Source organism: Oryctolagus cuniculus, chromosome X (genome assembly GCF_051225735.1).
Source record: "Oryctolagus cuniculus isolate XC-2025 breed Fujian yellow rabbit chromosome X, ASM5122573v1, whole genome shotgun sequence".
Lineage (NCBI taxonomy): Eukaryota > Metazoa > Chordata > Mammalia > Lagomorpha > Leporidae > Oryctolagus > Oryctolagus cuniculus.
In genome coordinates, this window is record NC_142888.1 from 45,488,743 (window position 1) to 45,505,085 (window position 16,343).

The window sequence follows — 16,343 nt, forward strand, 5'->3', positions numbered from 1 at the left end:
ATACATTAAGTAAAGATTTCAACAGTTTGCACCCCCATAAAAACACAAAGTGAAATATATTGTTTGAGTACTCGTTATAGCATTAAATCTCAATACACAGCACATTAAGGACAGAGATCCTACATGAGGAGTAAGTGCACAGTGACTCCTGTTGTTGACTTTACCAATTGACACTCCTGTTTATGGCATCAGTAGTCTCCCTATGCTCCAGTCATGAGTTTCCAAGGCTATGGAAGCCCTCTGAGTTCTCCGATTCTTATCTTGTTTAGACAAGGTCATAGTCAAAGTGGAGGTTCTCTCCTCCCTTCAGAGAAAGGTACCTCCTTCTTTGAAGACCTGTTCTTTCCACTGGGATCTCACTCACAGAGATCTTTTGCCAGCGTGTCTTGGCTTTCCATGCCTGAAATACTCTCATGGGCTTTTCAGCCAGATCCGAGTGCCTTTAGGGCTGATTCTGAGGCCAGAGTGCTATTTAGGACATCTGCCATTCTATGAGTCTGCTGAGTATCTCACTTCCCATGTTGGATCACTCTCCCCTTTATTTATTCCATCGGTTAGTGTTAGCAGGTACTAGACTTGTTTATGTGCTCCCTTTGACTCTTAGTCCTTTCATTATGATCAATTGTGAACTGAAATTGATCACTTGGAATAGTGAGATGGCATTGGTACATGCCACCTTGATGGGATTGAATTGGAATCCCCTGGTATGTTTTTAACTCTACCATTTGAGGCAAGTCAGCTTGAGCATGTCCCAAATTATATATCTCTTCCCTCTCTTATTCCCACTCTTATGTTTAACAGGGATCACATTTCAGTTAATTTTTAACACTTAAGAATAACTGTGTATTAATTACAGAATTAAACCAGTCATATTAAGTAGAACAGACAAAAAAACTACTAAGAGGGATAATGTATTAAGTTGTTCATTAACAGTCAGGGCTATGCTGATCAAGTCACCGTTTCCCATAGTGTCCGTTTCACTTCAGGAGGTTTCCTTTTTGGTGTTCAGTCAGTTGTCACCGATCAGGGAGAACATATGGTATTTGTCCCTTTGGGACTGGCTTATTTCACTCAGCATGATGTGTTCCAGATTCCTCCATTTTGTTGCAAATGACTGAATTTCGTTGTTTCTTACTGCGGTATAGTATTCTAAAGAGTACATATCCCATAATTTCTTTATCCAGTCTACCGTTGATGGGCATTTAGGTCGGTTCCAGGTCTTAGCTATTGTGAATTGAGCTGCAATAAACATTAGGCTGCAGACCGCTTTTTTGTTTGCCAATTTAAATTCCTTTGGGTAAATTCCAAGGAGTGGGATGGCTGGGTCGAACGGTAGGGTTATCTTCAGGTTTCTGAGGAATCTCCAGACTGACTTCCATAGTTTTTTGACCAGTTTGCATTCCCACCCACAGTGGGTTAGTGTCCCTTTTTCCCCACATCCTCGCCAGCATCTGTTGTTGGTAGATTTCTGCATGTGAGCCATTCTAACCGGGGTGAGGTGAAACCTCATTGTGGTTTTGATTTGCATTTCCCTGATTACTAATGACCTTGAACATTTTTTCATGTGCCTGTTGGCCATTTGGATTTCCTCTTTTGAAAAATGTCTATTGAAGTCCTTGGCCCATCTCTTAATTGGGTTGTTGGTTTTGTTTTTGTGGAGTTTCTTGATCTCTTTGTAGATTCTGGTTATTAACCCTTTATCTGTTGCATAGTTTGCAAATATTTTTTCCCATTCTGTCGGTTGTCTCTTCACTCTCCTGACTGTTTCTTTTGCAGTACAGAAACTTCTCAATTTGATGCAATCCCAATAGTTGATTTTGGCTTTGACTGCCTGTGCCTCCCGGGTCTTTTCCAGAAACTCTTTGCCTGTGCCAATATCTTGAAGGGTTTCTCCAATGTTCTCTAATAACTTGATGGTGTCAGGTCGTAGATTTAGGTCTTTAATCCCTGTTGAGTGGATTTTTGTGTAAGGCGTAAGGTAGGGGTCTTGCTTCATGCTTCTGCATGTGGAAATCCAGTTTTCCCAGCACCATTTATTGAATAGACTGTCCTTGCTCCAGGAATTGGTTTTAGATCCTTGATCAAATATAAGTTGGCTGTAGATGTTTGGGTTGATTTCTGGTGTTTCTATTCTATTCCATTGGTCTATCCATCTGTTTCTGTACCAGTACCATGCTGTTTTGATTACAACTGCCCTGTAGTATGTCCTGAAATCTGGTATTGTGATGCCTCCGGCTTTGTTTTTGTTGTACAAGATTGCTTTAGCTATTCGAGGTCTCTTGTGCCTCCATATAAATTTCAGCACCAATTTTTCCAGATCTGAGAAGAAGGTCTTCGGTATCTTGATTGGTATTGCATTGAATCTGTAAATTGCTTTTGGGAGAATGGACATTTTGATGATATTGATTCTTCCAATCCATGAGCATGGAAGATTTTTCCATTTCTTGGTATCCTCTTCTATTTCTTTCTTTAAGGTTTTGTAATTTTCATCGTAGAGATCTTTAACGTCCTTGGTTAAGTTTATTCCAAGGTATTTGATTGTTTTTGTAGCTATTGTGAATGGGATTGATCTTAGAAGTTCTTCCTCAGCCATGGCATTGTCTGTGTATACAAAGGCTGTTGATTTTTGTGCATTGATTTTATATCCTGCTACTTTGCCAAACTCTTCTATGAGTTCCAATAGTCTCTTAGTAGAGTTCTTTGGGTCCCCTAAATAAAGAATCATGTCATCTGCAAAGAGGGATAGTTTGAGTTCTTCCTTCCCAATTTGTATCCCTTTAATTTCTTTTTCTTGCCTAATAGTTCTGGCTAGAACCTCCAGAACTATATTGAATAGCAGTGGTGAGAGTGGGCATCCCTGTCTGGTACCAGATCTCAGTGGAAATGCTTCCAACTTTTCCCCATTCAATAGGATGTTGGCTGTGGGTTTTTCATAGATTGCTTTTTTGTATTGAGGAATGTTCCTTCCAAACCCAGTTTGCTTAGAGTTTTCATCATGAACGGGTGTTGTATTTTATCAAATGCTTTCTCGGCATCTATTGAGATAATCATATGGTTTTTCTTCTGCAATCTGTTAATGTGGTGTATCACATTGATTGTCTTGCGCACATTAAACCATCCCTGCATACCAGGGATAAATCCCACTTGGTCTGGGTGGATGATCTTTCTGATGTGTTGTTGCATTCTATTGGCGAGAATTTTATTGAGGATTTTTGCATCTATGTTCATCAGGGATATTGGTCTGTAATTCTCTTTCAGTGCTGCATCTTTTTCCGGCTTAGGAATTAAGGTGATGCTGGCTTCATAGAAAGAATTTGGGAGGATTCCCTCTTCTTCGATTGTTCTGAATAGTTTGAGAAGAATTGGAGTTAGTTCTTTAAATGTCTGGTAGAATTCAGCAGTGAATCCATCTGGTCCTGGGCTTTTCTTTGTTGGGAGGGCCTTTATTACTGTTTCAATTTCTGTCTCAGTTATGGTCTGTTTGGGTTTTCTATGTCTGCCACCTTCAGTGCTGGCATCCCATATGGGTGCCGGTTCAAGTCCTGACTGCTCCACTTCCAATCCATCTCTCTGCTATGGCCTGGGAAAGCAGTAGAAGATGGCAAAGTCCTTGGGCCCCTGCACCCGCCTGGGAGACCCGGAAGAAGCTCCTGGCTCCTGGCTTTGGATCCGATCAGCTCTGGCCGCAGCGGGAGTGAACTAACGATGGAAGACCTCTCTCTGTCTGGCTCTACCTCTCTCTGCAACTCTATCTTTCAAATAAATCTTTAAAAAAAGGCACTTTAAGTACTCAAAAATATTTTAATACATTCTCCTAGTAAAAATTAAATTCACAAAACGTACAGATAAGATTAATGTCTTCTTTGTACACGTGTCCCACTCCCTGATCCAATCCTGGTCCCCTTTCCCACTTTCACAATTATCTTCTGTTGTGTATTCTTATGGGTGATTTTCTAAAAGTTGCCATATACATATATGTATATGTAGGTATAGGATATGTAGTTATAGGGTATATGTGATACTCTTTTGGGTGATATGTATGGTGCTTTGCTATATTAATGGTATTATAGTATATATGAGAGTGTCTTCAAAAAATCATGGAAAATGCCCATTATGAAAAAACTATGAATGAATTTCAAAATGTTTTGCACCAAAAGAAGCTTATTTTTTAGTTCCATTTTTCCACCAATTTTTTAAGCACCCTGAAATTCTACCTATATTAGCCTGGAACTCACTTTTTTTCACTAACAACATAATGGCTCTCTAGACCTATTTCCTTCTATTTAATTAATGCGTCGTATTTATGGATGCATTCTTGTTTATTCAACCATTTCACTACTGATTTAGATTTAAATCATTTTAAATTATTTCCAGTTTTTCACTGCAACAAACAGCACTGTAATTCATATCTTTGGCATGCCTCCTTGTGCATATATCTATGTATATATTTATGGATCTAAATATATATGTGTGTATATATATTTCTCAACACGGAGAGAAATTAATATGTCATGAGGGTGCATATTTTATTATTTTACTTTTTATTATGGAAAATTTCCAATATAATATATCAAACATACAGAATTTTATGAAGAACTCCCATGAGTACAAAACTCAGCTTCAACAATTATTAACATATGGCTAATCTTGTTTTAGTTATATTCCATCCACTCTCCCCTCCAATGTGTATTAGATTATTTTGAAGCAAGTCATGCCAATTGGATGAGTATTAAAATTTAATATATACTGAAAAATTGCCTACAAAATGGATGGATGTACCAAAGTACTTGCATCAGCAGTGTTTGAGATTACCAATTTTTCATAACTTTGCCAAACTTAAAATGATCAAACTTTAAAAATTTTACCAAACTGGAATAATATTTCATTGTTTTAAATTTGCATTTCCATGACTATTGGTAAAATTGACTATCTTTTCATAGATTTAACAATCATTTGTGTTTCTCCTTCTGCAAGTTGTCTATTAAAAATCCCTTGCCAATTTTTCTATTTATTTTTCTTTAAATCACATTAGATGGTTGTAAATGAAATGTTACTAAATAAATATACACAATGTTAGCTTGCGAATGCACTTTGAATGTTTATTGGGCAAGCAGACTCTTCCTAGCATCTACTCATTATTTTTTCTATTTGTTGAACACGTGCTATCTGTCATCTTCTGAGCAAAAAGAAGAGTTCCTGTCCCACTGAAACTTACAATCAACCCAGTGGGATGGTAGACATTAATTAAATAGTCACACAGATAAATAAATAATTACAAATAGCTACAGATATTTTTAAAGTACCTTGACCAAAATGCTTGAGGTAGCTGGCATGGTGGATCACTGGACAGACTGGAATAAAAATAGGATAGGTAGTAGATGCTTCCATTCAAAGGACTGTAGCCAATAGGAAAGGGTCTCTCATCTAAAGACATCTCCTAAAATGGCCTCCCGTTTTCGAAAGATAATTTTCTTTAGGCTGTTTCTCATTAGCTTTAGAGTCACACTGCTGGAAAGATAATGTTTTATGATGTAAGTTAGCTATGAAAACCCTGACCAAATGGGTGATTGAGAACTTCAATATTAATCCCTGGCCCAAATTGAGGCAGAGACTATTCTTATATTTCCAGTGCAAATCCACTGCTAGAATTCTCCGTGGAAGTCTCAGAAACATGGACTGTTTAGGCCAAATGTCTTCTGAAGGGGAAATCCTATATGACTGTGCACTCTATTGGAGCATTATTAACACCAACAAGAGCAGCAGGAACTATATCAGGAACTTCAGAACTCAGAGCAGCATCAAAAATATTGAGGTCCATAAAAACAACAACAACAACAATTCAACAAGACTAAAAGAATATCAACCACATCAACAGAGAGTATCGAGAAAGGATTGTGCAGCTACTTCAGAACTTTTTCAAGAAGACAGTGACACCATACTAAAGGGTACTTGTCACCTCTGCTTTTCTCTACAGTGAAAAATCACCTCCAGACTCAGGAGACGTGATGAAATGGAGAATAAAGTGTGGTCCCAAAGTGTGATCCAACAAACTGCAACTGATTCACTGCAAAGACACCATGCAGTATGAAGAAAACCACAATACCGGGCAAGACCCGCTACAAATAGTTATATAAGGATGAGTCCACAGAATTTGAGGAAGTGGTTCATTTTATCTTTTCTGCTGCCTTACATCTCTGTCCTTGTCATGTTTGACTGTGAGAGACTGCCACCGTTGGAAGCTAGGAAAGCCTTCTCTGAAGGCAGAAAAGCAATTAGAGCTGTGGTGGTTGGTAGTAGTCGAATGTCTGCTACTTACAATGTCTTAATGATAAAATAGCCTGCCTTTTGCTTGAATTGACTCATGAATTTGAGACCCCGAAGGTTCGGAGGCAGAAGAATACAAGACCCCAAATTTTCTAGGCATCGTGACTCTAACTAATGGGAACTTCTTGACAAGGCTGAAGACTGAGCTGTAAGAAGGGTGAGGCAGTGGTGAGCTTGGAGGCTAGGGCCACTCCTTGGGGAGTTTTCAGAACACAGCTGTATCTAGGAAAATGCAATATTCCTCTTAGAGTGTGGTACCAAGAAGGGTAAATGTTCTATCTGTGGTCTGATTTGTGCTAGAGAGAGAAGGACTGTCACCTCCCTGGCTTTGAACACGGTACTTTAGTTTTAGTGAATGTATGGACTTTTTTTTTCCTTACCTTTTTATTTATTTATTTTTTAAAGTTTTTAATTCATTTTTAACAGATTCAATATGGTTTGTAGATACAATTCTAAGAACATAATGATATTCCCCCCTCCCTTCCTCCTTCTGTCTCCCTTTCCCCTCCTTTCTTTTCCTTTTGTGTCTTTCTAAATTTTTTGAGATAGCATATTTTAAAATTACATTACAGTAAAAACCTTAATGTTTCACTGAATAAGAGGTTTAACAAGTACAAAGTACAAAGGCCTTAGTTTAGTGGGAATATAGATAACTGCTATAAACAGTGATTGAAGGGAGAAATGATCATTTCACCCATATACAGTAAATTTTAAAGTAACCACAATCATTAAAACTATAGTAGTATAACATTCTTAACCATTGGTTTCACAAACATATAAAATAAAGTTTCAAAAAACCATATTTGTAGTGATACTGATACACACACATGCACACACATATACATACGTGTATATATGTGTATATATATATATATAAATTTTGGCTCCCACATATAAGGGAGAATATGCAGTATTTGTCTTTCTGGGTTCTGCTTATTTCACTCAACATCATGTTCTCCAGTTGCATCCATTTTGCTGCAAATGGTAGAATTTCATTCTTTTTATAGTTGAATAGTATTCCATTGTGTACATATGCCAGATTTTCTTTATCCATTCATCTGATGATGGACACTTTGGTTGATTACGAATGTTGGCTATTGTGAACAGTGCTGCCATAAATATGGTGGTGCAGGTATCTCTTTGATACATTGTGTTCAAGTCTTTTGGGTATATACCCAGTAGTGAGATTGCTGGATCGTATGGCAAGTCTACTACTAGTTTTTTTTTTTTTTTTGACAGGCAGAGTAGACAGTGAGAGAGAGAGACAGAGAGAAAGGTCTTCCTTTGCTGTTGGTTCACCTCCAATGACTGCTGCGGCCAGCGCGCTGCGGCCGGTGCACTGCGCTGATCTGATGGCAGGAGCCAGGTACTTGTCCTGGTCTCCCATGGGGTGCAGGGCCCAAGGACTTGGGCCATCCTCCACTGCACTCCCTGGCCACAGCAGAGAGCTGGCCTGGAAGAGGGGCAACCGGGACAGAATCCGGCGCCCCGACCGGGACTAGAACCTGGTGTGCCGGCGCCGCAAGGTGGAGGATTAGCCTAGTGAGCCGCAGCGCTGGCCACTACTACTGGTTTTTAAAGAAATCTCTACACTGGTTTCCACAGTGGCTGCAGAGTGACTAGCACATCTCACATCTGATACATACTGAGATTACAATCCTTCAAAATCCTTCAGCTGAACTGTACTTGCTGTTTCTGAGCCATGTCTCCTCCATCCTGGACATGTGCATGTGTACATGTACATGGTGTGTGTAGAAAGTTGAAGGAGGAAATGAGAGAACCAGGCAGAATTCAGATCTGAGAAAGAACTTATCATGCAAAGGAGACCCTATTAATTAGTCAAGTATTTCTACCAGAAGATTAGAAACTGAGATATCTTCTTCTCCAGAGTTGATCAGGCACAAAGGAACTAATTCTCATTCTCCAGAAATGATACTGAGTTACACACATCTGTTATTCCTCCAAGTCTTTCTGTCCTAGGGTGAGTCTGCTCAGAGAGCACACTTGGGTGTAAAGGGGTTTTAAAGATCCTAAGATTAGGGCAAAATGGTTTGGACACCCTTCGGGTGTATTTCCCTGAAGCCAGGGTAAGTGGATAAACGTTTCTCTCCAGTTTTGGGGAGATTTTTCTCTCCGTGGAGCAGATTGAGTCATGAACTTAGTGTCCCCTCTCTTTGGATAGTGTCAGAGTGACACTGACACATTACTTTTTTTTTTTGTCTCAATGGAGACACCCCCCACCCCAACTGTCTGGCCAACCACCCCTCTGTTATGACAACACAACAGTAACCTCAGCCAAGTTACAACATAATTGAGTAGGTTAGTGCTTTCTGTACACCAAATTCCATTCCTGCTATGTTTTACTGGATATTGTACTAGGGACATGACCTGGTCCCTTGATGGAGACTTGAGCCACATTTGATTCCCATCACATGAGTAATATGCATCCAAATTCCTTTGGAGGCTCAACTCTTTCTGCAAAAGGCTCAGCTCATACATTTGTTATTGAATTTTTTGAGATCGGTTTCCAAGAGCAGTTCTGTCTAACTTGGCCTCTTTGTGCACAAGTAGAGGAGCTGAGGTTGGATACAGGGTGTGTTCCTTGTGGAATCTGGCACGTCTACACAACAGCTATCCAAGATTTAACTCTCCCAAAGCTGATAGTAATCTGATTTTACATATTATTTTATTTAGGCACTTTTAGAAAGCAGTGATATACATATATATAAAATATATATTCATATATCACATATATACACACATACATGCATATATTATATATTCTCACCCAGTTTATTCATCAGAAAACCGACATTTAGAGAGACTAAATATCTTATTTAATAGTTACATGACTAATTACGAGGCGGACTGAACCCAGGAGATCTCTTGGTTACAAAATCAGTGTTTTTCTGTTTTTTTTTTTCCTCTATCTTCACCTAAAATCTGGTAAGAGCTCACACTTTTGCTACTGCTCCTAGGATTACCCTGACCTGACAATTTTAAAACATACTAGCAGCAAGTAATTTTGGCAGGTACAAAACAGAAGACATAGGAAACTGACTTCATGGCTGAGGTTCTGTTGCCCATGAAGTGTCCTGATGATGAGTGGTTATAGAGGAAACATCCTATTAGACTACCAAGAAGGCTTCCATTTGCTAGGGACTCTTGATGCCCTAAGATTGTCATTGGACTAAAAGAAATTTGCAAGGGCTGCTGTAACAAAATACCACAAACTGGGTGTCTTAAATAACAGAAATGTACTTTCTCACAGTTCTGGAGTCCAGGATTAAGTTGTTGGCAGTTTGGGATTCTTCTAAGGCCTCTCTCTTTGGCTTGCAGGTGGCTGTCTTTTGCTATGTCCTCACATGATCTTTCCTTTGTGTGTGTGCATTCTATATTTTCTCTGTGTCCAAATTTACCCTTATTACAAAACACTAGTCACATTGGATTATGCCCACCATAATGGTCTCATTTTAAATTAATAACTTCTGTAAAAGCTCTGTCTTTGTAAATCCTCACATCTTGAGGTACTGGGGTTTAGAACTCCACATATAAATTTTAGGGGAATGCAATTCAGTCCCTAGCACTGAACATTGGTCCTCAGAGCCTGGGCTGAAGCTAGTGCACCTTTTGGTTTAAACAACCAGCTAGTAACTGGATAATGAAACACATAAATAAGATATTTTTAAGATTAACAATATGGGCTGGGGGGGGTCGGGATATTAATTGTCATCTAGTACTTGGTCTTCTCCCTCTTTTGATTCCAGTCCCTTCATGCCAGGCATATCTGGAGTTTCAGAGCTGCTTGGTAATCAACCTTTGTTTGTTTACTAGCAGAATCTTGTGTTTTCTTTTTTTCCCTGCTGAACTGTCACTTTTCTCTTTTTTGACCTATATTTGATCCCTTGGGAAAAGTTTGGGCTGTTGACTTTCTAGAGACGACTGCAGAATTCTGTCTATGTCTTCATATATTTGAACTGAGAATTCTGTCTACGTTTTCATATATTTGACCCAAAAGAGGAATTTTTTTTCATTAAGTAGTAGCAGTAATCAATAGATTTCAGATTTCCCAGCATAGCCTGAGGTCTGCATATTTGGTCTTGGTGCTCCTGTAGTTGCATGAACATTTTCAGACTGGTTGTTCTAAGGTGGGTTCAGAAAATGCACTTTAGGAGGTGCTAAATGAATTTTAGTATGTCCTTGAGTAACTTTTTAATGTTTGTGGGACAAATTTGAAACTCCCCACAGCATTTAAAGTCCTCAATAATGCAGACCTGAATATCTATCAAGTTTTATCTTCTGCCACTCCTCAATATGAATCTTGTACTCAAAACATAACAAAATTTTAGTCACTCAAAGCTGCCTGTTTCTTATAGCCACGTCTTTATACATGCTGCTTTAGAATACTCTTCAAGAATGTCTATGTTAAGTTGGACTTCGTCCCACTCCTTCTCATAACCTGCCTGCTTTTCTCTTCTTATCCTTCAAGTCTGAGTTCAGATCTCCTCCGTGAAACTGTTCTTGCTCTCCTAGAAAGTGAATTATTGCTTCTGGTTGCCACTATAGCTTATATATTTTGTATTTTATATTATACTTGAACATATTATGGTGATGAGCACATTGGGATAATTGGAAGATCCTGTTCCAAATATGATGATCTTTCCCACTAGACAGGACCTGGCTCAGGGTAAGTACTCATATGTGTGTTAAATGAATGAAATAAAGAATTATAAAAAGACATTGCTAAGGGTGGGTATCTGCTCCTTTCCATCTTCTAACATGATTAGCACAATTTCTGTGTTTAAGATAATGAGACGGGAGTGAGGTAGAGCCAGTATCTGGTTCATTCAGCTCAGCCTGGGCTTCTAGCTTGTTTGCCAGTTATGAGACTTGATCTAATCTAAGCCAAATTCTGGGCACTAAGAAGACAAGTTTCAGTTGTCAGATTAACCTAAACCCCAAAATGTATAAGTAATTGGGAGGGGGAAGGATGCCTTGATTGACATTGATCCTGGACACATCAGGTATCATGTTGAGGATTCCAAAGAATCTGGTTCCTCCTAATCCTATCACCACCCCAGGGTCCCTGAGGAGACTCTGGGAGACTAGGACATTGCCACTTTGATGGGGAAATGCAAACCTGGAAATTGCCACAGAAGACTTTGAGGAGGCAGTATAGGGGTGGAGCAGGGGGCACAATGGTACAAAGGGACTGATGCAAAAACCAACTGTCATTCTTGAGCAACTAAGGAGATATGGGCTAGAAGTCCAGACTGTTGCTACTGGGACTTCCCTTCCACAATGACTCTGCAGTCCAGAGGTTGGGGAGGCAGTTAGAGAGGCCACCTCAGGCCAAGCCTGGGCTTGGGGTGGTGGCAGATAAGCCACCCACTCATGAGTTCCCACCCCATCCTACTTTCCTCCTCACATCTATTCTCACATCAGATCTGATCTGACAATAGCCCTGCAAAATAGGCAGGGGGGAAGATTATGACCTCTGTTTTACACTGGAGAATGTCAAGTACCATGGAAGTGGGCCACAAGGCAGCCTCTTCCCCTACTTAACTAATCAACATCGCTCATGAGCCTCATGGTCCCTCTATGCCCAGAATCTAAACTTTGCTCTGGTTGGAGTTTCATACCCATTCAACTTAATTGTCCCATGTCTTCAACTTACCTATTTCAACTTCATCATAATACTGACCTCAGTGGTACCAACTCCCAGACTAACTTATGTTATATCAGAGGCTGTCACCCTTTACTCACTAAATATTGATTAGTACTTCCTATCATGTGCCAGGTACTATACTAAGTACTATCCAATACATCAGTGAATAAACACATTCTCTGTTTATCTTACAGAGCTCCAAACCACAAAAATGTCATGTCTAGAACTGGGGAGCTGACCAAGAATAAACATGTAAATTAACCAAATAGAGTTCCAAGTGTAAGAAGGAAAAGGGATAAGGGTAGCTATTTTAGGTAGGGTTGGCAGAAAGGCTATTCTGTGGAGAGTGTATTTTAAGCGAAAACTTGAAGGATGAGAAGGAGTCAGCCATATCAAAGGCTCCGAGGTAGGAAGGAATCAATGATTTACATAGTCCAACTGACTAAAGTTGATAATCTTCTGGAAGCCAGTGTGGTATGCATGAGAAACACCTGATAGAACCTTAGGAATCCTTTTGCTTTCATATCCACCCCTGCTAAGAGTGCTTTAAATGGAGCAGAAGACAACTGGCATGTACTATGTATCTTTTATGTGCCAGGCATGAGTTAGTCATTTTCATACACGGAGTTTTACTTCCCCAAGCTTCAGCAATCTCATCTATAGAAGGTGAGATTATTTGGCCCCTAAGGGCTTTCTTGTCTTGAAGGGATTAAACAGTTCAATCTATGGTCTCATCCTCTAGTTCGAAAGCTGAGGCCTTCAAAGATGAAGTGATTGTGCCTCAGGTTGCCCAATGGATAAATACACCCCTCTTCAACACTAAGTCTTATCAACTAGGATAAGGCTAAAACAGGCTCATCTGAACTAAAATCTAAGTGAGTAATCCAGACCCAGGAAGAAGTTATAGGTTGTGGCAGGAGAGCTTCATCTTGGACTCAAAAGGAGGAGGGTAATCTGGTGAGCCTTTGGTAGCATGGTTGTGCTTTTGGATGCCAGCATGCTTTTCTTAGTATCAGATATTTCCAGGAAGAGCAGAAACTGTAGCACAGTGTTTCTGATAAATAAGACTTATTCTGGTGGGGACAGAGGTCTTAGAGGAAGATTAGATGTAAAGTCCAAAATCTATGTGTTTTCCTAGGGACATAGTGTTTCAAATCTAGTTTCATTTGGTTCCAATAGCCTTTTGTGCTGTGGCTGTTGCTTCTGTTTGCTCTCCTCTTCCGCCTCCTTCAGCTCCCCCCGCCACCTCCTCCTCTCCCTTATCTCCTCTTCCTCCTCCTCCTTCTTCTTCCGGCCTCTGCATCTTAGAAGGCTCATGGTGCGCGCGCGCGCACGTGTGTGTGTGTGTGTGTGTGTGTATTGGGGGTGGGGGGAGCAGGTGTCTGGTGTAGCAGTCAAGTATTTAAGTGGCCCCTTAGAACATCTGCATCCCATACCACAGTGCCTTATTTGAGTCCTGGCTACTCTATTGCCTATTCCAGCTTCTTACTAACGTGAACCCTGGAAGGTGGCTGACAATGGCTCAAGTGCTTGGGTCTCCGTCACCATGTGAGAAAACTGGATTGAGTTCTGGGTTCCTGGCTTTGTCCTGACACATCCCTGTCTGCTACGGGTGTTTGGAGAGTGAACCAGTTGATGGAAATGGATTTCTTTCTCTCTCTCTCTCCCCTCACTCTCTCACCCTTTTTTCTTCTCTCTCCCTCCCTCTTCCCCACTATTTTTCAAATAAAATTGGAAATAAATAAATAAATAAGTGCTTATGGTGGATAGACCTAGTGATAATCCCAGACCCAGGCTTGGGCTTATTCTGGCATTGGTACTAATATTTAACCCATATTGAAGGACAGGCTAGGAAAGGTGAAAGAGAGGAGCAGAAAAAAAACAGAATAAAGGAATATAATAAGGGAAGGAAAGGAAAGGAAACTATGTGAAAGAAGATAACTTCTTTCCTTTGACTCATCATTCCTGCTTCAGCAGGGAAGGAATTTCTCTAGGACCCAAGGCTTTTATCATGAAATAGTATAAGAATCCAGAACATTGGTTATCAAGCTCTTCCCATTGATTTTCCTCAATAGTAATAAAGTGTGTCTGTAAATCCTCAGAATCTTCCAGAGTCCCCAAGCCCACTGCTGTTTCTGCTGGGGAAAGGGCAGAAATCCTTTTACCAAGGGATGGGGCAAAGTGAGATCCTCTTCCTACTTCTCTCCCTATTCCACCCAAACCAAAAGATTCCTCTAAGATTTCAACGAGTAAAACCACTACATAATAGATTAGCCATCTGGAGAAGTCCTTAAGGGGACAGAAGCTTTCACTAATCAAGGCAGGAAAGAATAGGGCCTTGCAGATTGGAAATCTAATTAAGGTGGAATCTTAGGAGGTCTGACTGAATGTTAAAGAAGTTGTAAAAGCCTAGTCAACAGGATTAACTCAGCTACAGAAATAACACAGAAGAACGAGTGTGGGTTCTGCCTGAAGACTGGAAAAAAACAGCATCAGGGGTGAAAGTGGTCATTGTGTTCATAATAGAATCTAAAGAACGGGAAAAAAAAAGAGGTGATCCTGACCCTTCCTTTCACTTCATCACAGTTGAGTTTTGGGGAAGCGATGAATTTGTTAAGCTCATCCAGTCCCCTTTGTGCTGTCCATGTTCTCATTAAGGAATTTCCTGATTAATTTGGCTTTTAGAATAGATTTTTCCTAGCAAGAGAGATATTGCTGTTCAGCCAACATGAACATCCCCAGCTGTTTGGGAGTTATATTTGCTCTGGAATTTGAAAACAAATCAAAAATTTAAAAACTCTTCCTGTATTATATCTGCTTCATATGAGTTGGATTTGCATGAGTCAGTTCAGAGAGTATGGTCAAATTAACTCTAGGTGTCTTCTCAAACCTGGACTTTGGGGTTGCATATAAGACTGAACTTTGTGGTCCATTGTGAGATATCTCTTTCTGAGAATTAAGTCTTCTCCTTGGGGGACATTTCTATCACACTCTTTGCTATGACAAGAAACTATTTTGCAAATGAGGACACAGTGAAGTCCAGATAAAAGAAGAAAGTTGACCAAATTTCTATAGTTGGTCAGTGGCAAAACCAGAATCTAAACCTCAATCTAAATCTTGTCCTATAAAGATTCTTGTCCTACATCATTCTATATCTGGATTCTGGAGTTTGTCCTGGGCCCTAATTGAGGCTCAGTGGTTCTGAAAAGCATTCATTCAATCAACTGAATTCGACTTTTCAAGTAACACTCCAAGTGACTAAGATCTATTTTACAGTTTTCCCTGCTGACTTTAGACAACACATTTCCTCCTTCCAGTCCACCCAGTTTGGCCCCCTTTCTGACTTACATATCTTCCTCTTCCTTACCTAAAGGGACAGGAATATAACCCTGGTCAGAATTGATTGTCTCTTTTTTAAGTTTTGTCCCATCCATCATGTCCAATGGAAGAAAACAGGTTTAGATAATATTACCCATCAGCTCAACTGCTGTACCAGCCTATCTTTACCTCATTTAACTAAAATCTACTATGTTTTATATATGAAGCCAGGAAAAAAAAGAGATACTCCTTGCTCCTGAAAAGACTTTGATGAGGGTGGGATTGGCGTTGTGGCCTGAACATATATAGAAAGGTTTCAGGAGCCAAGATGGGGTCTAGCCACACAACACAAATCATTATTTCAGCAGAGATGTTGGACAAATTTAACTAACATTTATAGAAAATCTGTTTATTGCTCGAACTTACCTTAGGCTCTGTGAATCCTAAAATGTGTAAATCAAGTCTGCTGCCCCATAAGTACTTTCTAGCCCCATAAGCAGATAACCAAAATGAAATGTTATCAGGCTATAATCTAGGCACATGCATGTATGGAAGAGGCTGTCTAGATGAGCCAGGAGAGGTTACCTAGTGGACATGATAACTGAGCTGGGTCTGAGGAACAACTACACCTTTTTTTTTTTTAACAGGATAGATATGAAGGAGTCAGGAAAATTTATGGGTTTACAGAGAGGCATATATGAAGGTTAGAGGTGTGCTGGAGTATAACGTATGTTGTTGTTGGAATATAGGAAAGGTGGAGAAGGTTGAAGTCATAGGCCGTGGATAGATTGCAAAAGGTTCTGATTGCTTGGAAGACAAATTTTGACCCTTCCATTTCAGGCAATGGAGATCCTCTGATCCTTATCATGCAATTGCAGTCATATAATTAAAACTGTGCTGTTAAAACATAATCTTGGTAATCGTTACTAAAGTTTAATGAAAAAGACATAACTGGCTGAAGATTAACATGTTCATTGCCCCCTTTTCCTCTTCATCTTTAGGAACAACATCATCTTCTTCAATATAGACACTC